General features: G+C 36.5%; 1 protein-coding gene across 2 annotated transcripts in view; it reads right to left on the reverse strand.

The window, feature by feature from the left end:
• LOC132092295 (synaptosomal-associated protein 25-A-like) overlaps positions 1–17,021 on the reverse strand; it is a 33,910-nt gene extending 16,889 nt beyond the window's left edge. For both annotated transcript variants that reach the window (XM_059498467.1, XM_059498468.1), the window contains exon 1: positions 16,864–17,021. The gene's annotated coding sequence lies outside the window, so the exon portion shown is untranslated. The remainder of the gene's footprint in view (positions 1–16,863) is intronic.
• Positions 17,022–22,717: the final 5,696 nt, after the last annotated feature.

Below are 22,717 nucleotides of genomic sequence, written 5' to 3' on the forward strand. Positions count from 1 at the left end.
ACAGCCAATGCAATTGATTTGACAGAGTCCATTTCACAAAACCATTTGTGTTCAGCTCTGCAACAACGGCATCAGGTCCTACTGCAGAGAGCCCTCTCTCCTCGCTGCCTGTAAATCTCAGAGTCACATTCCCTCTCATGGGGAAGCCCCAGGATGGATTTATGAACAACACGGCCATTAAAGCAGACACTGTTCCCCACTCGACACCCTGTTCCCTTTTGCCTTCCCATCTGGCTCCAAGGTTCTTGGCGATGTGATGAAGTGATGAGTGTGACAGGGCCAGGATTGGAGGGCTGGCTATGCAGTCTGTTTGAGTGTGACCTTCCCATTTTTATTGCGACTTCATAGAAATAATGATCAGAGAGCGGTAGAGGAATAAGAGTGCCGTGAAAGTGGGTTAGCTATTGTTTTTTATTTTCTATAGAAAAATGTCCACTAAAAACAAAATTTAATCGTCCTCCCAAATGCAGAAGATCTGTTTTTAACTGCCACTGCCATTTCATTACAATATCGTTTCTTTTGATTGACGTCCTAACATTCTCTTATTGCATTTACATAATATGCCCCTTCAACAATAGACACAGCAGACAATTGCATCAAAGACGAATTGGGTGCCAACAAAAGTAATTTATATGAAAATCTCATTACTGGGTGGTTGTGACATTTGTTGTTTTGATCAGACAGGAGGGGTGGGAGGTATGAAGAAAGTACTAAAAAAATGACACCTGAATGATATCATCAGCAGGAGTTCAATATTTGTGGAGAAATAAACAATAGACATTAAAAAGCAATTAGGAAGCCCAGGATCCAGGAAGCAGCCAAAAAGTAAGTAAGTATTTTATAATGCTGGGTTTGCAGGGCACTGTTAATTTTAAATCTTCTTTGGAACATAATGAATAGCATACTGAGAAGTACCTAAATTGGAGCATAATGAAAAGTGCTAAAAAAAAAATAACAAATAGTAATAATACACTTAAAAAATAATAATTATAAAATTGATATTTACTGCAGGATAGTCTAATTTTCCATTCTTTTGGAATATGTATAATTGTGAATGCCACAAAATATCTTCTATGTGAATACAGAGTGCTTCATTACATTTAGCTCAGCTACATTCATATAAATAGTAGACAATAAAAAGGGCTTTTTTTCTGAATGATGATCAGTGATTGACAAGCAAAGAGAGAAAATACAAGCGTTAATACTTTAAATATAGCAAATTTGTCTTTCTCCATCCTATTGAATTACTTAAATGAGCCATTGTGTATTATCAAATTACTGTTTGGCATCTCAAGCATGGGTCAACAGTCAAATAATCTTGAAAAGAGATATGCAAACAAGAAGCAAAAGCTAATACTGAATTTTCAAGCAGTGTTTACTATAGCATGCTACTTAATACTGAAATGTGATTCCACTTGAATGGAATCAAACTGCCTATTATCTTCGCATGTAAACTGAGAAAGAATGAATCACCTGCATGATCTCATCTGTCTGTGCCTTTATATACTCTATATATCTTATATATGCGTCACACTGTAGAAAACTTCATTACCTGAACTCGCATTACTCCAAAAGAGCTACAGTTCTAAAATGGCTTCAGACCGCAGTTATGAGCATGATGAACAGAACAGATGCCATAACATTCGTCCAAATTGCTCACTCTAACAGCTTGCAAAAGCAGCCAAATGCATAAAATGAAATTTCCCAAATCCATCTGATAAGGCACAAACATTAAGATGCCTACCAACGACAAATGGCACAGGTAAGAAAAGTCATTTTGATCATGCAAAACTTATTATTGTTTTAATCCAGACATATTTGAAACGATTGCATGACCCATGATGGCATACTATTTCCACATTATAACAACCACAAATATAAAGGCTTAAATGAGCATGTTCCTACACAAGATGTCAAATGCAGTACACACTGCATTGCTAGAGTTCTTTCAGTATTATGTGGCAAGTATAAAGTACAGTAAGTTACATCAGATAGCTCTTAATCCTTTGCTTAGTCTCACTTTTATTCAGTAAGTTTAAGACTGCACTTTTTAACCACTGTGACCTCTTGAATATTGTCTTCCCAGAGAGAGGACAGCGTCAGTCCTTATGCTGATTTATGATGCTTCTCTTTCCGCCCTCAGAAACCTCCAGCATTATTGATATTTGCAGATGGTGGATGGGAAACCCACATGTGTGGGCAGAGTTTACAGGCTGAGATGTTTACCATGAGGGGGCTTCTTTCTGCAGTCATTATGCATCATACATCGGGGTATCTTGTCTTTTCTCCTCTTATTCTCAGCCACCCTCTTCTGATGTCCCTTATCTGCCTATTTTTCTTCTCTACCAACATTAACCAGAACCACCCCCCCCCCCCCCTTCCCATTGCTCTTCTTTTCATCCATAGCTTTCTTTGGTCTTTTATGCTCTCTTGACGCATTTGTCCATATTTTCATTCTGTGATTGTTCAACCAAGTGCACTTGTGCCGGACTGTCGCAGAGATATCTGGTAGTCATTTTGTACTTCAGCCCATGTTATTTGTTTGCTAGATTTTGTTCAGTGTCCCCCCCAAGACCAGCTGCTCTTTTTAATTTGGGGAATTGCAAATCAGTTCTCATTTTTTACCCAGCTGGTGCTTTAATCTAAAACAATTTTGTGTTAAAGGGTGATATGTAATTAGGAATATGAAATCAAGGACTGTAGGGTGATAGTTATACATGTTATTGACAATAACATTGGCAATTTCCCATAATAGGCTACTGATAAAGCTTTGTTTTGTTTTTCTTTTTTTCTTTCACAACATTTCCTTGATAGAGTGATAAATTAAGACATTGGAGCAACCATAATAAAGCACTTTGCTATCTGATTGTCAAGATTTGATGAAACAATTGCCAGATGTCATATTAATTGGTTTGGAGGATTTAAGTGAATCATTTCTGACTGAGCTCAGACATTTATTAAAACATGAATCTGAAAACATGTGCAATTCAAACAATACATGTAAACTTCAACCTATAATTTGCATTTGCCTTTTTTTCCACAATCACTTTGGATAAATATCCCATATAACAACCCATAAGTAAATGGTAGGTGTATCTTTTTGTTTGTTTATGTGGATAACAGTTTAAATTGTATTAACATTAAATGTTATATTATATGGAATGTCCAAATAGTATGTATATTTATGTGAGAAGTAGCAATGGGCATCGATTAATCAAGATTCAAGAATCATGAATCGCTGTCTGGTATCGCGTGAGTCACCACTTATTCGGGGAACATCCCTGCAGCCCTGCGCTCTGCAGTCAAGTCATGATGAGCCGCATTAAACCATCAGAATCAACAACAGAAGCGTGCCAACCTGTCTCTCACAACTGCCGCAAGACAAATTTAGTCCGGAACGAGCGAGACCCAATGCTCCGCTCATTGTAGTAAAGTATCATTTTCTGTTGCTCGTATATGCGTCAGTAACAGCATGCGCATTTACTAAAAGAAGGATGACCAAAATAGTCGTGATGAGAAACAACAGCGTGGCTTAAGAGCATTTGCAGGTGCAAAATGAAAGCACGTGACAGAAAAAAATTACCCACTGAGCAAGCGACGTCTGTGGACGTACAAAACAGGTTGATATCACGTCCGTCCGTCCAGGCCATGATTTGAACGTCCATTGACAGCCAGAATTAGTCGATTCATGACACTGTGAATTTATGTCCAATCTGGCCATAATTTAAACGTCCACTGACAGCCAGAAGTAGTTCAGAAAAGACGTTCATACTGACTATAATCTGGACGTCCGTTGACATCCAGAAACAGTCCATAAATGACATGAATAAAGATGTCCAATCCGGCCATAATCTAAACGTCCACTGACAGCCAGAACTAGTTCAGAAAAGACGTTCATTCTGACTATAATCTGGACGTCCGTTGACATCCAGAAACAGTCCATAAATGACGCAAATAAAGATGTCCAATCCGGCCATAATCTAAACGTCCACAGACAGCCAGAACTAGTTCAGAAAAGACGTTCATACTGACTATAATCTGGACGTCCGTTGACATCCAGAAACAGTCCATAAATGACGCAAATAAAGATGTCCAATCCGGCCATAATCTAAACGTCCACAGACAGCCAGAACTAGTTCAGAAAAGACGTTCATTCTGACTATAATCTGGACGTCCGTTGACATCCAGAAACAGTCCATAAATGACGCCAATAAAGATGTCCAATCCGGCCATAATCTAAACGTCCACAGACAGCCAGAACTAGTTCAGAAAAGACGTTCATTCTGACTATAATCTGGACGTCCGTTGACATCCAGAAACAGTCCATAAATGACGCAAATAAAGATGTCCAATCCGGCCATAATCTAAACGTCCACAGACAGCCAGAACTAGTTCAGAAAAGACGTTCATACTGACTATAATCTGGACGTCCGTTGACATCCAGAAACAGTCCATAAATGACGCAAATAAAGATGTCCAATCTGGCCATAATCTAAACGTCCACTGACAGCCAGAACTAGTTCAGAAAAGACGTTCATACTGGCTATAATCTGGACGTCCGTTGACATCCAGAAACAGTCCATAAATGACGTGAATAAAGATGTCCAATCCGGCCATAATCTAAACGTCCACTGAACAGACGTTCATAGGCTATAATCTGGACGTCCGTTGACAATGTTGAAGATTTTATTATTTAGAAAATAAGCAATTTACTTATAGGCCTACATTTGTACACTATTATTTATTCCCTTTGTGTGTATGACTTTGGTTGACTTTGGTAGCAAAGGCCTGAAAACCAAGGCCTGAGAATGTTATTTCAGTAAAGACACCTGGTACAAAGTCTCACCCAAAAATAATCTAAAGGAGGTGACCATATTTGGAAGGGATGTGGGTATATTATCTGTGAAACCCCACAGAACTGGAGTGTCCTTTCTGCAGGAGGCGCTCGGCTTTGTTTGTTCAAATAAAGTCTAATTGTTTCTGGCATCAAAGATCTCTGAAGTCATTTTGCCAGAAAGATTGATTGAAAGACTGAAACTACAACAAAATCCAGAAACGGTCCATAAATGTGAATAAAGATGTTCAATCTGGCCATAATCTAAACGTCCACTGACAGCCAGAACTAGTTGAGGAAATACGTTCATATGGTTATAATCTGTACGTTGACATCCAGAATTATTCGACAAATTATGTGAATAAAGATGTCCAATTTTGCCACAATCTAAACATTCGTAAACATCCAGATTTAATGATTGAAAATATGTTAAAGGCCGGCCACTGTGGCCTGCCCACTATAATCAAAAGGCTGTTAAAAAAAACAACCATCATCATTGTTATAACATTTCCAGAGTCCCTCAGTCCAATTTCCTAAAGTCTTTCATTCCAGATTAAGGTCCTTAAACACTGCGCAGCCTGTATGGCTTTTAAGTTTTTCTTATAGAACTCAATACTCAAAATATATTTTCATTTCATGTTTAAATCTTTAAAAAAAGGGCTGCATAAAATTTACATTTGTGAATACATTTAGCTAACAGAATTTTTTCAGATTTAAAAATTATCAATTTTCTTTTTACATTCATGAAAACATTTAAATTCAAAGTTAGGATTCACATAATATTTTATAAAAATTTACAAAATGTACCACCAAAATATCCACGTGAAAGACAGTTCCAAAATAAACAAGCTTCTCCTTTGGTGTGCACCTCCAAAAATGAGTAACCCTAATTCGTGTCAAGGTGACGGAGGCCAAGAACATGGTCAACTGGTCCTGTGTTGATCAGCTGTGTGGAGTAGTCACTGAATTTGCAAAAAAACACTACAATATGCAGTAACATTTTGAAATTAGATCTTCAAAATCAGACTTATCATATATCACTCCGAAACGGTCACAACACTGTAGGAGCGACGCCATAGTTGACGCTAGTTCCTTGTCAATATCACAATTGTATTGCATTCAACCCTCTACATAATTTTATTATTTTGGTCACCTTGCTCTTTTAAACTTAGGCAGGTCAGTCACAATGGGGAAAGCAGTGGCAGGATGACTAATGATTTTTTATGATCTGATCATCTCTGAGAGGTAGGCCTATAGGATACAGGCAGGTTGGCACAAATTGACAGATCTGGTCCCTCAAATTCAAGGCGAGGAATAAACCAAACAATAACTGATAATGTGAGTTATAACCACATGATTTTTGGGAAGTGGGAATGGTAGACGTTGACACAAATACTTCCAGTCCGACTATTATTCTAAAGTTTTTAAATTATTTATTCTAGAAAAAGTTATTTATTTATTGTATTTTTTCCATTTGTCATTGTCTTTGTTTGAGGGTGATGGGTAAATTTCCACATATTTGGCCTTAAGTTATTTTTAAAGGCCTGGGGTTCCAAAAGAGCGCTGTCCTGACCACCTTGACCCCTTCAGCAACATGGGCAAGCCCAAATATAAAATAAATTTCACCCATACTCCTACAAATGTCAATTTATTTTATAGTTTATTGTTTTGGTGTTTTTTTATGACGTGTATGCTAATTAGTAAAATTATATATTTTTAAAAGTGATAAGCATAGATGTTTTTCGGATAAGAGTGTTTTTTTTTTCCTTTCGTTTTTGTTCTTAAAAGTGTGGTGGAAAAGGCGGTTTTATTGGGTACACCTTCCGGTTTCAAGAAGATTCCCTAGATCCCATGTGAAAAATAGTTCTACCTTTATAGTGATAATAAAAAATACAAACTGTGTCAATTACTTTGATTTTTTTTTTTTACTTTTATAACATGATTTATATAATGATCAAACATGCTCGGAATACAAGTTTATCAGTTCTGTGGCGGACGGATATATGTGACTGCAGTCCGCGCAGCATGCTCCGCCGCATTCTGCACCAAGGCTTTTAGCTGTATCGTGTTACACTTGACGTCCCCATCAAGAACTTTGTAAGTATGTTATACTATTGATAATACTAATAGTGAGCGATTCCCGAAATGTTATTATAATGTTTTTATTTCGTTAGTCCCAGTTGGTTCAGCTAAGTAATTCAAGTGTTTTTTTTTCCCTCTAAATGGACGAACGTTTAAGATCGCTTAACGTTAGTCTCCGTGTCGCTGTCTCACTGTGTTGCACTTGAGTCGACGTCCCCATCAAGGAATTTGTAAGTAACATTATGTTATAATATAGTAATACTAAAAGTGAGTGTTTTTCGAAATGTTATCAAAGTTTTTTTTCGTTAGTCCCGGTTCAGCTAACGTTAAGTAATTCAATTTGTTTTCCCTATAAATGGACGCGCTAGCTACTTAAGCTAGCTCCTCGTGTCGCTGTCTCACAGTGTTGCACTTGAGTCGACGTCCCATCAAGGACTTTGTAAGTATAACATTGTTATAATAGGGTAATACCAATAGTGAGTGTTTTTCAAAATATCATAAAGTTTTTTTGGTTACACTTTATTTTGATAGTCCACTTTAGACAGTCTACTAACTAGTAACTTTTCAACTAGCAGCTACATGTCAACTAAGTTAAAGGAGAACTCCGGTCAATTCTAACATTGAGCTCATTTTTTTGTACATTTGGAGTGCTGTCAATACAGAGAACAATGACAATGCTCTGCATTGCTTAGGCACACCCAGGTCTTTGGACTGCGACAGGTCAACTAGTGGTGAGTTAAACTTTTCATTTTTAAATTTTCAAATCAGCATGCGGGTTACTAATAATGTTGATCATGACTGACTGATGTTTCTGTTCTGCATTGCTTAGGTTCACCCAGGTCTGTGGGCCGTGACAGGACAACTAGTCGTGAGTATAGCCTTTCATTGCTGAATATTGCAGGCTGGTCACTTGGACTGTTGATAAAGAATCACTGATGTTTGTTTCTGCTCTGCATTGCTTAGGTACAGCCAGGTCTACAGGCCGTGACAGGTCAACTAGTGGTGAGTTAAACTTTTCATTTTTAAATTATCGAATCAGCATGCAGGTTACTAACACTTGATATTGACTGACTGATGTTTCTGTTCTGCATTGCTTAGGTTCACCCAGGTCTGTGGGCCGTGACAGGACAACTAGTCGTGAGTATAGCCTTTCATTGCTGAATATTGCAGGCTGGTCACTAGGACTAATGATAATGAATCACTGATGTTTCTGCTCTGCATTGCTTAGGCACACCCAGGTCTTTGGACTGCGACAGGTCAACTAGTGGTGAGTTAAACTTTTCATTTTTAAATTTTCAAATCAGCATGCAGGTTACTAACAATGTTGATCATGACTGACTGATGTTTCTGTTCTGCATTGCTTAGGTACAGCCAGGTCTGCGGGCCGTGACAGGACAACTAGTCGTGAGTATAGCCTTTCATTGCTGAATATTGCAGGCTGGTCACTTGGACTGTTGATAAAGAATCACTAATGTTTGTTTCTGCTCTGCATTGCTTAGGTACAGCCAGGTCTACAGGCCGTGACAGGTCAACTAGTCGTGAGTATAACTTTTCATTTTTAAATTATCGAAGCAGCATGCAGGTAACTAACAATGTTGATCATGACTGACTGATGTTTCTGTTCTGCATTGCTTAGGTTCACCCAGGTCTGTGGGCCGTGACAGGACAACTAGTCGTGAGTATAGCCTTTCATTGCTGAATATTGCAGGCTGGTCACTAGGACTAATGATAATGAATCACTGATGTTTCTGCTCTGCATTGCTTAGGCACACCCAGGTCTTTGGACTTCGACAGGTCAACTAGTGGTGAGTTAAACTTTTCATTTTTAAATTTTCAAATCAGCATGCAGGTTACTAATTGGTCATGACAAAATGATGTTTCAGTTTTGGGTTCCACAGATTCGTCCAGATCCAGGTCCAGGTCTGTGGGCCGGGACAGTTCAATTAGTTGTAAGTATAGCCAGGCACAGTTGTGTTTTATTGAATATTAAATTAGCATGGGTAATTTGCACTATTGATAATGGCTACATTTGGGTTGCACAGGTTCATCCAGGTCTGTGGGCCGGGACAATTCAAGCAGTCGTGAGTATTGCCAGTTACATTTGGCTTGTCTTATTGAATATCAAATTAGCATGAATAATACTATTCATACTGAATAACTAATGTTGGTGGTTTGGGTTTCTCAGGTGTACCCAGGTCCCAGGCTGTGGAAAGTAGGTCCATAGATGGTGAATGTCATTGGTTGTATCACTTAATGAGGCACATTGTACAAGTGTTCTAAATATATTGATCGCTTCACACACTTTTTTCTTTCCTGCTTAGGTCTTTCACATGAAAAGTCCAGTTATAATAGGGATGTGCCAACCACATTCCCCCTGTCAGAAGCGAGTAAGTACAAGAATATTTTCATGTAACACCCAGACTAATTACTTATGTATTAACATTACATTCTCTTTGTAACTGGTGAATCAGACTTCAGGTTTTCATCTTATTGCTTTGGCATTTATGACATTTAGTCTAGAACCATCTCTTAATAAAATTGTTATTTAATACAACTGATTTGTCAAATACAGGGTTAAAGTTTACCTGTTAAATAGTGTTATGTAACAAATTGAATAGTTACTCATTTTTCTAGGATTGCTAGAGAGCACACTTTTACTGAAATGCCTTGCTGTTACCAGAGAACCATGATTATAGTGAGTAATTATTATTATTTTTCTTAATTTCTCATTATTGCCAGAATTCCAAAAAATAGTGCTGACAAAGCTGGTGACTCTCACTGATGAGGTCAAAAAACTCCAGAGGAGCATGCCTAAATCTAGCATTGAGATCAGAAAGATTAACACCTTGGAAGAGTTCGAGAGGGAGGAGGCTTCTCTTCTGGATAAAAACAAATTTGAAACCTTGGTAAGAAGTTTTCAACCTCTAATGAGCTTACAATCCTATTGATTATCCTTAATAAACATAGACATTATCACATTGTGTTTTTCCACTAGAAATAAACCTTGTTACATTATTACCTTTAATTTGGTACTGTGAAGCTGCTTTGGGGCAATACGTATTGTGAAAAGCGCTATATAAATAAACCTGACTTGACTTGACTTAGTGCTGGGCGGTAAACCAGTTCATACCGAAAGCCGCTGTATATTTTCGTTACGATGTTAATTTTTAATAAACCGCCAAACTGATGTATTCAAGTACACAACGTTCGGAAGTCGGAACGTTGCACTGCGCCACACGACACTGTTTCAGACGGACCCTTTAAAATGTTGCACTTCAGCGATTGCAAGCAGTGGTGAGGGTAAACAAACGGCAGTGTTCTGGTGTTACGGATGTACACGCTGCAAGTTCGGACACTTGGGAGGTCGTGAGATATTGCACACATTCGCATCAATGCAGCCGGTACACGGCACGACTGTCCTGCACAAATTTTATCCCGAGTTGGTGGCAATCACGTGAGCTTTCACGCTAAACACAGAAACAATGTAAAATGACAGAGAACAGTAGCCATTCGGAATCCATTCCTCTCAACATAAACACTTATTAAAAGAGCGAGATTGTATGTGTGATAGTGTATGTAATATTAATGCAAATTGTAACTTCACTAAGTCACTTGTTTTATATTTCCTTTTTAGATTTACTTGAATACTGTGTAATGTACCTGTATTGCAAGTTGTTCTATTTTTTTGTATTGGTTTTTTATAAAAAATAAAAAAGAAGTGAAATTTGAAAAGTTAAAGTTCTGAATTTTGACTACAATTGTCTTTGCATTCTGATTCCTCACTTCATTAGAAGCATGACTGGCTCTTATTTGTAAGCAACAGCATAATTTTCTGGGGCCATGCAAACCTGTTTTACTAGTGTGGAAATATTCTACAATATTCACTAATGACAGTAAAATAGACCATCCTAAATCAATTTACTGCAGTAATTCCTCTCTCAATGAGTAGAAAATGCATTGAACACCTGACTATGCATGAAAATAAAATAAAAAAACGTCATAAACCGGAAAACCGTCATCATAAAAAAAAAAAAAAAAAAAAAAACGTGATATAAATTTTTGGTCAAACCGCCCAGCACTAACTTGACTAATTAGGACTTGACTAATGCCAATAGGGGGCTATGCGGAACACCGAACGTTCTAACCGGAAAACAGGTCTTATTTCCACTTTTCACTTCAGTACAGAACACATCTGCAGTGGTAGGTGATGTCTTAGGTAACTGAAGTTTTGCTTATTATAATAAAATTTGTATAAACTGTAGTGTATTTCTTTTAATTAAAATGTTGGAAGTTTTTGTTTTGCCAAGCTGCAAGTCAGTCAGGGTGATATGCTTCCGAAAGATTATGCGTGCTAATTTTGTTGTAAGGAGACACACCCTGAGTCGCATTTTATGCCAGAAAATATATGCAACAGAGTAATACAGCAGAGATCTTATATATTGATACATTTCAATATCGATCCAGCAAATTCTTTCAGCTTTTTGTATTTACCTGCTGATAAAATGTTTTGGGATTTTTTTTATATTTGAGTTAAAATCTTTCAATTATTTCATGATTATACATATGATTTTTGTATGGTTTACATGTGATGTTTTTTAGGGCAGCAAACAACTGGACCCTGTTCTCATTTTTTACCATTAATATATTTTCATGTGTTTTTTTAATTATAGGTTTGTCAGCTGGCAAGAGTGGGTGGGAAAGATGTGAAGGACTGCACGCACAAAGTGATGGACAGGTATTTATTTACATATTAACTTAACAGACACAGATCCCCAATCTGTTTTCATTTGGTAGTTTGGTTTAGTTGTTGGTTTAAGTAAAGAGCAGGACTGTGCACTAGGGCTTGGCAATATGGATAGTTTTATATCTTGGTGTTTTTTGGCTAAATGGTGCTAAAAGATAAACTGTATATCATATATTTTATGAAAATGGCTAAATTTGTAAGTCAAATCCACCTTAGAGATGACATATGCACTTTTATTTAAACGGATGGTCATTAAAATAAAATGCAGTGGTTTACTTCCCTGTTTTATTCCCTACGTTGAATAAAAAAGCATTATTTCTGGTTTCCAACAACAATAACAGGAGGATTAAGAGAGGGAGAAGGAGAGACAGACAGGGGCTCACGGACAAAAGAGGGCATGAGAGGAAATTCCACCAGATTTCACTCTTTTCGGCCAGATGTCTGTTATCTTTCTTTAAAGGGACACTCCACCCATTTGCATTAAGCTTTGCATTGTTAGAAACCCAGTCATACTATTGAATGGTCGTGCAACACTCTTTCTTTTTCCCCTGAAACGGGAGAAATCCGTTATTTACCTCTTACACTTCCTCCTAAAAATGACGCAAAAATCGTCATTTTGCGTCATTGTAGGAGGAAGTGTAAGAGGTAAATAACGGATTTCTCCCCTAATTTCAAGCTCTGGTGGTAGCTAGCCTTGTAGACGGAAGAGTGATTTCTCTTATAGGCAGATATGCGCTTTCTGGATTAGTGGGAGTGGCTTGCGGAGCTGTGCAATGTGGTGCATTGTGGGAGTTGTTGTCTTTCATACAAATGCGTCCTGAAGTTATTTTTTGTCTTTCCTCGATCACGAAGGCACCAAATTAAAAATTTATTTTACATTTCGACTACATATATGACCCACTTTAAATAAAAAACAATGTTCAAATGGGTGGAATGCCCCTTTAAAATAAATTTAAGCTCTGTCGATTTATGTAAATTGCTCCTCAGATCTCTGCAGGGTAAATCCATACAGCTAGCTAGACTATCTGTCCAATCTGAGTTTTCTGTTGTACGACTAAAACAACTTTTGAACATGTATGTTACACCAAAAGAAATTTCTTCCTAAGGCTAATTTGCAGTGGCACCGTGGCTTTGCCTGGCTCCAATCCCAGAATGCCGCACCGAAAACGCATGCATACTAGAAATAGAACCGACGCTTATTTTTCACGCGATTACATGTTGTTTGAAAGTGTCTAGGTTTTGACATAAAAATGCAATACTTTTATTAAATACTTGAATAAAAGTCAGTACTTCCAAAGTTGTCTTCAAATCAAATCAGTATATTTTTATGTTTAACATGAAGTGTGCTACTGCAGTAAATCAATTGGAAACATGCGTGTGTACAGACAAGGCTAGCAGCGCAGCGTCAGACATGTTTCTGGTGTGCAAAGACATAGAAAATGCAACGCAGCCGCCACACAACAGAAACGCCAGGCTCATGCGACGCAGCCAATTTGTGTAGCCAGCCTAAGGCTGACACTGGCTAATTTATGAATCCCTATGTGCTTCTCAGCTAAGAGGTCTAATGTATGTAGAGATCTGTATGGTTATATTGTATAGTGTCTTTTCAGGCGATTTGATGAAGGTAAAAATAGTGTGGCTGTGTATAATGCCAATGCTCTATCAAAATCACTGTTTTTTTTTTTTTTTTAATTTGAAGACAATTCTGCGTGTGGTGGAATAATTGCATATTATTTTTGTCTTGGATTGGATTAGGCTCTTCACCAACCACCTAATGACACTATTTAATTTGAAGGGGAAGGGCAAAAAAGAGAAAATTGGTCTCGAAGACAAGAAATTGTTTTCAGCAATAAAAGGTAAGAATTTATATTATGGTAATTTTAAAAAAATTTGTGTGGAATGCTTAATATCAGGCTTGATGTAATTTTACTTAATTTGTTATCTATTTCATTTAATTGATTTGTTACTCAAATTTTCATCTAAGCATAATATGTATCTCTGCTGCAAGCTAAACCACAACAGTGGCGTTTGAATTGATTTATTTTACACAGGATTTCTTTGCTTTGATTGTAGATGCTGTCATGAAATGGGATGCAGCTGCCACAGAGGCCCAGATAAAGTCGGCTGCATCGGACCACCTTAAACATGCCCCTGGGAGAGTCGGGGGTGGTGCTTATAAATAAATAAATACACTGTGCTAATAGTACAAAATTTTATAGCACTTTTATTTATTACTTTACTGTTCTGACTTTTAAGTTTTATTATGTTATTGTGTTAATTTATACTTTCTGTTCTCGTTTTAAGTATTAGTGTGTTATTGTTTTAATTTATACTGCTGTTCTGGTTTTAAGTTTTACTAAATATTAGTAATAAAAATATATTTTGAAATTTAGATGATTTCTTGGAGTGATCAGTTTGGTTTACAGGAAAATGGTAAGCAGTTTATTACAATTATATTGATAAGATACAAAAATGCAAGACTAGTATATAAACTAAACAATTATTCAATTGAATATTCAATTTAATCCATATTCTTTCAAATAATTTAGGTCTATGGTCTGTCTGCAGTTTCATGACACGACAACCATTAACAATGAGTAACTGGGTTTTTCTCAGTGAGAACTAACTCACTCAATGCCACTGTTTGAAGCAAACATTTTTTTGAATTTTGATCCTTGCAAATATGTCCAGATAGGATTTCCATGTTAATACGAGTCTTTAACAGTCATCTTTGACATTTCTACAGAAAACGCATCTAATACAACTTTTATTCTGGCTGTCTAAAGATTACATATTTAGCACGTTTTTGACATCTAAATAATGTCCTAAAAAGACATCAAAAAAACTATCTTTCTGGCTCTTGTGAGGACGTCTTATGGATGTCGAAAAACTACGTCCGTGGAACGTCTTTAATTTACGTCTAAACAACGTCCAGAAAAGACGTCAAAAAAACTTTCATTCTGGCTCATGTAAGGACGTCTTCTGGATGTCTAACAACTACGTCTGTACAACGTCTTTAATTTACGTCTAAACAACGTCCAGAAAAGACGTCAAAAAACCTTTCATTCTGGCTCCTGTGAGGACGTCTTCTGGATGTCTAAGAATGACGTCGTTAGCACGTCTTTAATTGACGTCTATACAATGTCCAGAAAAGACGTCTAGTGGATATCTAAAAATGACGTCATTATCACGTCTTTAATTTACGTCTAAACAACGTCCAGAAAAGACGTCAAAAAAACTTTCATTCTGGCTCCTGTGAGGACGTTTTCTGGATGTCTAAGAATGACGTCTTTTAGACGTCTACTAGACTACTTCTTGCTCGCTGGGTAGCTCTTTTGCAGTATCCTGACATGCCCATGACACAGTGCACTGTTTGACTGAATGATGACGCTCGCGATAATACTATAGTGTAATCAGTAGATTCTATGAGCCAGAATGTGTTTAACACGTGAGGATGTGCCATCAGACGAAGATGACTCATATTCGGTACGTTAACGGTTCTTTGAAGCCAATGGATATGGTTATAACACTAAAATGCTCTGGCACTGCTACTGAATATAGAGCGATTACCAATGACTTTTGTGAGCCGTTTCTAGATCGATTCCCAAACGAAGGATTCATTTGAGTCGGATCCTTTTGAATCAACACCCTAACACGCGACATGACGCTCATGAGTCAGTTCTTTGTGACTCATAAATCAGTCGGACATATTTCTCAACAGTAAGTTATTACTTTCGTTATGTATGTCAGGCAATTAATCAAAAGAAATGTTACTGTATTATGGAGTAAAGTCTCTTGAGACTTTAGTGTAGTTACTGAAAGGTTGTTTATACGACAACGTGTAGCTTCACATTATGAGTTCAGTTGCAATCAGGGTTATTATATATATATATATATATATATATATATATATATATATATATATATATATATATATATATATATATATATATATATATGAATGAATTAAATATGTTACAATATTTTTGTTGTTGTTTGAATAGTTAAGGCTACTTATTGTAATTGCATTACGCCGCCCCAAAAAAGTCTGTAAAAGTCTGAAATGATCATATTATTTGGCAACAGACGTCAACAGACGTGTTTTTTTTTTTTTTTTTATTTATTATAAATATATCTTCCTCAAAAGTATTAAAAGAATCGTTCATGGAACCTTGCAATTATTTTATGACTTCCATTCCTAGCTATACGTGAGCCCAAATAATCATTGTCAGTGAGGGTATCTCCAGCATCCGCCCCCACTCGTCTTCGCTCAAGCCCCCGCCCATAGTCTAGCACCAGGAAGACACGCACTGATAATTACCGCTGCATCACATACATACGGCAAGGTTGAGGTGATTTGGTCTGAATATACGTCTGCAGACACCGAATAGATCGGTTTCATTTAAGAAGTTTGACCACTTTATCATCCCTTCTGAATCTCCCCACACTGTTTCTCTGCAACACGTACATTAATTCTCGACCACTCTGTCGCAGTTTGCCATATTTACCTCCTCCGCTGTCAATCGCCAATCACTTTCGTTAAATCCTCACCCGATGCCATCAAAACTTTATATATATTCAGCGACGAAAAATGATTTTGGCAGACAAAGCAGCAAGAGCCGATCTGGTTATTAAATGCTGCTGCAAAATATCCAGGCGTTAGTTTGACTGTCATTTCAGTGACCAATGGCCTGATGTTGTAACGTCAACAGAGTCTTTTAGAAAACCTATCTGCGTCTCTTAAACATATTGTAAAATCAATCATTATTTAGATGGTGCCTCTGCGCAAAACTTTGCCAGACATATAATGGTAATTCAGCTGCAGGGACTGAATGTGAATTCAGGACAGAAACGCAGTGGAGCAAACGCAGTCTCTGTCCAGGGTGCTGAAACGCAGAAACCGCCCACATCGTGCCGCATCCAACACACGATTCAAATGCGTATTAATAACACAAAATTGTCCCTACAATCTGACATCCTCCAAATATTGCATCAAGCCTAAACTCAAACAAATTCAAACGGAAACGCTAAATAAATGGTTGCGGATTTAAAAAAAAAAAAAAAAAAAAAAACATTCACTGGTGCTATTGCCTGCGCTGCGACTTCAAGTCCACCACTTTTTGGTCAGACAAATTTAAAAGAAAGACGAAAAATCAATCGCATCAAATCCTTTTCCACATCTCCTTCTTTAAATAAAGCTTACCTGATCCTGTAGACAGTAGACGACAATCAGTAATGAAATATCAGTCGGCGAATTTCAACAGCGAACTACCATCAACCTCTTCTGTTAGGAACTGAGTTGCTGCAACGGCAATGCGCGTGTTCTTCTTCAATGGAGCGCTTCTCTGCCCTCGACAAAGATGGCGTCCACTTCGACGTCATCGACTTTTATTAGAATTCTGTCGGGAAGGAGAGGCCCAAATAAAATGTAGTACCTGTCTTGAAACATTGTTCTGCAGTAGCATGGGAATGTTGAGTTGACAAGAATAACAAAACTCGTCCAATCTAATTTGGTCTGAGGATCACAGATCTTTTTTTGTCTGTTGGGAAAAGCAAAAATGAAAGTAAAACAATTGTTTCTGAATTAACATTGGGGATATACAGTGGGCATATATTATACCTTTCTGAATGTGTGTGTATGTGTGTGTGGGGGGGGGGGGTCACATAGTGTAGAGAGTGATTTTTGTTGTTGTTGTTGTTGTTGTTTTTGTTGAATTTAGCATAGTTTATTTTAGGTTTATTTATTCACTCAATTAGAAGAAAAATGTTAATGAAAGAAATCCTAAATATCTAAAGCAGACAAGTATTGCACATTCGACTGCATGTGAGCACTGCAAGCAACAGACACGGAGAATGCTCTCAGTCATTGGTCAAACGGCAGGTCTTGTAAGCCAATCAGGAAAGGAATTTTAACACTCATCCTTATATTGCTCAGTTTAGAGAGTAACATGCAATGAGGTAAAAAAAAATTTAATTAAATATCCTCAGCATGAGATTGAACTACCTTCTGTCAGAAAGCCATATAGCAATGCTCAAAATGCTTATTAGGAAAACCCCTATGGAAACAACAACAAAAAAACCCAGAAAAATATATATATGACCTTAGATTTATGTGATATACCTCTTTAATAGCAATAGTTTTCTCATCATCTCAGTAAATAAGCTATTAGTTATGGAGTGAGAAAATATAAGTACAATAAGTAATATTTTGTGATGATTTAATGGTAAATTTGAGTAAAATAAACATCAGTAATAATATTATTAATAACTGAATCTGTGATTGTCAACCAGAGTAATGCTGAAAATGTATTAAATGCACAGGTAGCTCCCAGTTATTTTGGGAGTATTATATTGAGTTATTTTCTCTTATATATTTATAGTGAACATCAGTTTAAAGACAATTGCTTGTCATGAAATTTAACCCAATTAAACCCAATAACTTGAAACAAAGCAGATCTTGTAGATTTCTTTCCCTCTCAGTTTCCTCTAAGTTTTGTAATGTTGAGATTAAAGCGAAGCTTTAAAAAATGCTCTGTGAATCTTAAAAGCCTTTGAAGTTTTTTTTTCTGTAGCATTTGACAACTGCTGCTGTTTTTGCACCTTCGGAACATAGGCAGTGGGAGAGAATTAGTAGTTGCATTATCAGATCTTTTTGTGACTAGACCTTGCTCTCTGACACGTCACTCACAGACTAATTTCCCCCTTAATTAATCCAGAGAGAGGAGCATGGAAGAGCAAGAGAAAGAGGGCTAAGAAGAAAATGGGCTGGGGGTGGGGGTGTTGGGGGGGTGCTAGACAGAGATGAAAAAACAAAAAAAGTTGGAGCGGGTGGGTGTAAATCAGAAAGAGGGGGATGGAGGGCGTGAACACAGTCCAGAGAGAAGAAGAAAGTGAGAGTGAGGAGGAAAGCTGTTGAAGGGAGGGGGAGCACGATTCTGCAATGGATTTGACCAGTGACTCAGCAGACTCTTAAAAACATGTTTATGCTCTGTTGCTACGAAATAATCCTTAAAACAGTCTCTAAAATATGACTCTAGAATATGAGAGTCTCATCATCAATTGCATACAACTGCATTTATATGACTTATTTAAGATTATCCAACTACTTTGTTTTTTAAAGATCTCTTATTTGCAAATTTTAATGTTTGGTTGGTCAGCTGTATCTTACAATGTGGAGCATAGTACACTGATCTTTGATAAAAAATAAAAAATAATAAATTCACTATATGACAATTATCCATTATATATTATATATATATATATATATATATATATATATATATATATATATATATATATATATATATATATATATATATAAAATATAATCCATTATATTATATATGTGAACACAAGCAATATGAGCAAGACATTTACTTTGAGTGAGTGAAATGCATTGCTGTTCATAAGCTGTTCACAACCTACTTACCTAAATAAATAAATACACAATATTGATTTGATTTTTTTATTATTATTCTAAATTGAGATAAAAGAGAAAGTAATAGAAATGTATGTGATACATTTTAGTGGTCATTTTACAACAATATTGTACTACAGGATGCTGCAGTCGATCGACCATATAATCAAGTATTCTAGAGAGCTGAATAATATGTAAAATGGATAAAAATCCATGAAGTAGAAACAGGTTTGATCTGTTCTTTATATCAATTTTATATTGCCATGTAGTTTTATGTTTTCATATTTAAACTGAAACAATGGTTTGAAGTATAAAAACATTTTAATGATGGATTTGTTTCTTATAAACATGCAGCTTTTCACTTTACAAAACATTAATTGACAGACTGGAGTCGTGTGAACTACTTGTGGATCACTGTGACGTATTTATCAGCTGTTTGGACTCTCATTCTGACAGCACCCATTCACTGTAAATGATCCATTTGTGAGCAAGTTCTGTACAGTAATGCAAAATGTATCCAAATCTGTTTTGAAAAAGAAACAAACTCAGCTACATCTTGAATGGCCTGAGAGTGAGTACATTTTTAAACTGTTCCTTTAAGCATTACATAATGCAATAATATTAGTTAGTGTTCTCAAATATAATAATTCTTACTCTTATTGTCAGTTGCTACTGAGAAAATCTAGATTTTTATACTGCACAGTTTGAAAACCCCTGCTCAAGACTAAATTGTTTAAGATCTTCTGTTTTACCATTACTCATCACTACTTTTGTTTCCCAAGTATTTTCTATTCTGGTGACCTTAATCCTGCTGTTTTCATTTAGCATTTACAAAAGTTTGCTTTGGCTGCCTTGTCACTCCAGTTGATAATATTGTTGTAGCTGATGATTACATCCTGTCTCGTTTGTCCTAGACGTGCATGACCTATTTTTCACAGAGTTTCATTCAGATTTCTCTCTTTCATTGCTTCTGCCTGTAGAGTGAAAATGCCAGTCTGCAAGCTTGATAATTTGGGATATTCAGTCAGATAACTGATAAGCGGCTAGATTTGAGATGGCTGTCAATGTTGATATGTGTGTGACTGAGGCTCTTGAATACCCTGCAGATAAATGTCAGAAGAAATATTGATCCGTATTGATCTGAGCTTCAGCTGATTCTCCTTATATGGGACTGTAGTTTCATTTCACACCCTTTCATTCAGTCCAAACTGAAAATAATGGGTAATGTGTTAAAAAAAAATATTAAATATATTTTTCTCTCTCTTGGCTAACTAACTGCAATTTTTTTGGCTGTTTACACTGCCAGAAGAGAGAAGCGTTATTTCTCCTACCAACTGTTTAATTGTATAATTATTTATGTTTTTAGTGAGTCACATTTCTTAGGGATCTTATTTAATATATTATATTTTTCTTCTCTCTCTTTGCTAACTAACATCGATTTCTTTGCTGATTACAGAACTAGAAGAGATGTATTATTTCTCCTGTAGTCAGGTTGTGAGGACAGCTTATGTGTCGGGCCTAATAAAAATATTATTCAATTAAAAATGAAATTCTTTATCAAATTCATTATCAAATATATGTCTGGATAATCACCAAAATTCACAGGACCAGCATCACCAGTATCAAAGATCCTAAATTTATGCCTGCTGTCATTCTCTTTCTGAGTGTTATGGAGGCAGGAATGGGTCACATTGATCCCTGAGGCAGTATGCTGTAGCAATCAGGTCAAAGGTGAATTACTACCTAACTTGATTTGAGCCGAAGTCATTTAACATCAATATGCATTTATCTAGATGTATGTGAGTGTAACCACAGTGGAGTTTTAAGCAGATCCAGTCCAAAGTTGACCCAGTACAAATGTTTCATTCTCACCTGGGTGATAGTGTAGAGAATAGTTTTAAACATGCCTGTATGTATTAGGCTGGAATGTGATATCTCTTCTAGCTAATTAACAGGACGTCTTATACTTTTGAGTGTGCATTGTACTTCCACTCTCCACATGCATGTGCATGTATAGTAGTAATGTCTATTTGCTTACCTATAGGCTGTGTAACGTATGTTTGTAAGCAAATAACTGATTTTTATTTTTTTCGGTTTTCCAGCAAACATCCTTAAAAAGAGAAATGTACATTTTAACATCTTAACTTTGTTTTATTATTATTATTTGTTCTTAAATTGGCTCATTCTGAAAGTGAAAGTGACGTACAGCCTAGTATGGTAATTTGGAAATTAATTAAAAAATATAACTGAATAGAACTGATAAAAGCACATAGGAATTTGAAATGTGAATTTATATGGGTGAAAGAAGTATTTATAATTAGAAAATGGTCACCACATGGGGAATTAAGTGTTCTGACACCCTGGTCTATCAGTATCTATCTTATGAGATAAATGGATTTACATTTATGCATTTAGCAGACACTTTTATCCGAAGCAACTTACAGTGCATTCAGACTTTAAAATTTTTACCAGTATGTGTGTTCCCTGGGAATTGAACCCACAACCTTTTCTACTAAGGCAATGCTCTACCATTGAGCCACAGGAACTGACTGACTGACTGGATGGATGATGTGTCCATTTAGCAGACTTAATGACCGCAATTTAAAAATAAGGACATTAGGCCTAGTAAAAAAATAAAAATAAAAACAGTGTTAGAACATTCAGATTTGCATCTTGCTACAGCATCAAAGTTTTCAGCTGACTGCTATGACTCCATAGCGTCTATGTGTTATTTTTTGGAAAATAGATAGGAAGTGGGGAAGATTGCAGCGTGTTGCTAAAGCTATCAATCTTTCTGGGCTTGTACACATGGTGAAATATCTGCTGTGCCGCTCGCTCTTTCTCTTCTTCTCCCCCTCCGCTGTGAGTAGTGCAGCGTTCTGGTTGTTGAGTCAAAACTGCCTGGTTGTGATCATTATCATTTCAGACATCAGTAGAACACAGGGATGTTGAATGAGTGTGAGTGATGGATTTAAGCAAAGACTAGTGTAACAGTGCTTAAGCTTCATATATCTAATATCAGATTAGTCTTTGATGCCTTCACCTGCATGTTGCCATGGAAACATGGGGGTTCTCTCTCCATGCATCACCTGCAGCTTGGTTTTTTCACAGGGATGCTCATGTTCGGGTAGTAAACGTATGAAGAGGTGAAAACGGATGTCTTCAAGCCACACTGTGTCAAAATGCACACACATTTGATGAACGATACTCCAATTCACCAATGATGTTTCTCTTTGTGCTTTGATATGTTTCTGCAGGACAGTGATTCCCAACCAAGGGTACTTAAGCAGGTTTTAGGAGGTATTTGGAAAGATTGTGATTTTTCTTAGTTAAAACTGTAAGATACAAAGATACATTAAGGATTTTAAAATGTTACAATTAACTGAAATTAATGTCAACATTATTTTTGTCTCCGTTCCTAATAAATCCCGAAATGAAATCCAATTTACATACATTTTTAAATATATATATAAAATAGCATATTACTTCTAGATTATGTTTTTTAATGTAAAAATCTTGATAACATTATAAGTGGACCCCAGAAAACAGTACAAAACAATAAAAAAAAGTTGGTTGTTATGCTGATTTTGGCTTAAACATGCACCCACTTTACAGTTTTATCACCAAGTTTCAGTCTCAA

This window comes from Carassius carassius, chromosome 18, assembly GCF_963082965.1.
Source record: "Carassius carassius chromosome 18, fCarCar2.1, whole genome shotgun sequence".
NCBI lineage: Eukaryota > Metazoa > Chordata > Actinopteri > Cypriniformes > Cyprinidae > Carassius > Carassius carassius.